Genomic DNA, 3,279 nt, shown 5'->3' on the forward strand with positions numbered 1-3,279 from the left:
AATTAAAGCAAGGCCAGTATCAACACTTCTGTTACAGTACCACCTCTGTCCTGAACATGGCTAGCTTGACTTTAGCTCACAGGTTGCTCCTGACTGCAAGAACTGTATTTTCTTCATCTGCATGTATTTGTGGTGTTTGACAGAACAGATCTTCTGCAGTGACACTATGGTGAAACCCCCAAAGCTAATGATCTTCATGTCCTGGGGACTGATGATTGAAATCTACAGTTCAGTAACGCCCTCTTCAATTCTTGCTCATTTAAAAGCACCTAAACCAATTTTCTGCCGCTGTCTGCTGTCACACAGAGTGATCAGACACATGCCAAGAGGCCAGCAAAATGGAGAATTTAGGAGGTACTCATATAATATATGCTGACTAAGAAATTCCTGCCCTTCTTGCTGTTTCTTCCCATGCCATGTTGCCTCTCCCTGCCTCCTTGGTTATGACAGAATAGAAGAGTTCATAGGCTATGATGCAAATTGAGCACAGAATGATCTGGGCAAAAAAATAACCTTTTTTTATCCCCTTCAGTTATTTTTCCACAATGAAGTGTGTACTAGAAGATGAAAGTGGCTTTTTCCTTTGGGATAATACACTTTCCCTACACTGGTGTTAGCTTGCCACAGTACCAAACTAAAAAGAATTGTCCACAGATTTATTTGAAACTGTTTCTTATGTCTAGAGAGCAGGAGGGACAGGTAGGCCATCAGAAAACACCAGCTCCACAGTAGCTGCATGGGCAGGGCAGACAGAGCTGCCCTTCCCTGAACAGTCTAAGACCAAATGTGAGGAAGAGCACGGACTTGAGATGTGGTGAATAAACCCCAGTTCCCCAGAGTATGAAGTGGGGCAGGGGTGGCTCTATATAAACACTAAAACAAGGGTAGGGAAAGGTAAAGCCACGTCAGAGCTGAAGGACAGAACTGCTGGTCAGATGAGGACCAAACAGAAGCAGAGAACCAGGGCTCCACACTCCCTTGAGAAAGCCTAAGGTGAGAGAGTTTGTTGAGGACAGGGCTGGTTTGTAGAACCACGTAGAACAGCATTAGAACAAGCTCTCTTTGCCTTTCTAACAGTGTTCAGGACACAAAAAGCTGATATAGTAAATTGTATTCATTGTATCGGCACTGGTAAAGTTCATGATCTGCACAGAGTGGCCAATCTGGAGATTGATTGACCATCCCTTAAATCCTACAACATGTCCTAGGCTTGAGCAGAAAGGCCTGAGGCCACTGATAGGAAAATGAAGAGGAGTGCTGTTTCCTGAAGGTGATAACAAAAATTCAAGAGTTTTACAGGCACTGAATTTCGTCACAGTGAAAGCCGGGAAGCCTTGTAAGATGAAAATGAGTCACGTAGCTGTGCACTGTGTGGCACTGAAGTAAGGACTCCAGATATTGGTGTGGGGGAAGGGAAGCCACAGTTACTCTATTCTCCTGCTGTGTTTGCTTAAAAAGTCCGGGGCATGTGATGAGTTGATCCTTTCCTATTTAACGACTCTGAATTTCCCTCTCCTCTAACACTGTAACCAGACTCCTTGCAGGGGCAGTCCTTTTGCAGCTCAGGTATTTCTTCCAAGACACACAGTGAAGGGCCCCTGATCTGTTGGAGGAGTATTTTGCTGTGTAGGCGTTTTTGCAACTGTTACAGGGACAACAGGGCCCTGTCACCCAGTCTGACTCTTCTGACTCATCAGCTTCAACTAGGGCTGTCACTCTGTACTAACCAAAGACAGAGCTTTGTGAGGGGAGTGCATGGAGACTGTACTGAGCCTTTTCTTGTGAAGCAAGAGAGTATATGGAGCATTGACAGAAGGAAGTGGAAGGTGATGAGTAACCCTCATATGGAGGGAAATTGAGGGAAATGGGAAAAGAGCGTACAAAGAACTGGAAATCATTAAAAACCTCAGCGAGAAGTTCTGAAGCAAATATCGACCCATTTTACTCCAGAGTGACCCAAAGACACGGCAGGTTGACACCACGATACTGACACCTGGGCCCAGGGGATGTGGACCCAGAAAGGGCAGGTGAGCCCTTTCTGGCAGGTGTGTAATGCAGACAGTAAGGGTGATGTGCTGCCATACAGACAGACAGGTGTCAGCAGGGCACTCGGTGCTTTCATCCCCCAGTACACCTCTTCAACTTTGTCGTGGATCTATACAAACACTTTAAATGGAGCCAGGAAAGCTGCTCCCATTTAGGTAGATCTCTGATTCTCTTCTCTGAGGAATATACATGACAGGTCTCAGTAAGCAGGTTTCAGCTTGGGAACATTAGGTTCACCTACTTGGCAAATGTCAGAAGGCTTTTCAGCATAGTGCAAGAAACACGTGCTCTGAAATTACCAAACAGAAAAACATTAGGAGCTTTCTGATGAGTTCCCACACAACAGTAGAAAACCCTCCTGATCATATTCTTGTGAATCATCCGCAGACATCTGCAATCCCTGTGCTGTGACTCTGTGCAGGTACAACCAATCCATGCAAGAAGCAAGCAGTGCCCAGGTATGAAGATGTGCCACAACAAAGCCCCTGACCCCAGAACTGGCCCTCCAGGGCCCCCTGTGACAAGGAGCAGGCAGAGAGGTGCTGGGGTACAGGGAGGGTAAAGGGACAGAACAGCCACCGGGCAAGGCTGGAGCTCCACAGAGAACAGGGAGGCTTTCAGAGCACATGGGAGACAGAGGCTAAGGAAGGCAGGGCAAACCATGAATTAAGGTAAAACATACTGAGGACTCTCTCTGGAAGCAGTTATTGATAAAGCTAGTGGGGATAAATGAGATTTGAGTGTCATTTGTGACACTGAAGTAAGGCTAACCCAGCATCCTGTTCTGCACAGCTGGGGCACGTGGAGGCTGATGGGATCAGCTCATGCAGAAACAACTGCTTTCTAAGTCTTCTCTGTATAGGAGTAAGTTTTTCTGCCTCTCTGAAACTCTAGATAAATTCTCATCAGCAACAACAATACCAGGAATTAACACTGCAACATATTCAAGTCCCTGGATCTTATTGTGCTAAACATGACTCTGCCTCTTCAGCATGTTGGTGGCTCATCATACTTGGCATAAACAATTGGCATTGGTGGGATGTCACAGTAGGGCATCTTGTTACTGTTCATCAAACATCAGCAGCTTCCACTGTGTGCCACAGAAACAGGGAGAAAAGTGCCTCATCTCATCCGGTTCTCGTGCGTGATTGTATCAGCATTTTTCTGAGATGCAGTTGGTTGGGTGCTAGCAAAAATCTGTCACTCCACCTTTGAACAGATGATAGTAACATT

This window comes from Empidonax traillii, unplaced genomic scaffold (genome assembly GCF_003031625.1).
Source record: "Empidonax traillii isolate 1590-97213 ecotype Southwest subspecies unplaced genomic scaffold, ASM303162v1 scaffold65:size4453928, whole genome shotgun sequence".
Taxonomy (NCBI): domain Eukaryota; kingdom Metazoa; phylum Chordata; class Aves; order Passeriformes; family Tyrannidae; genus Empidonax; species Empidonax traillii.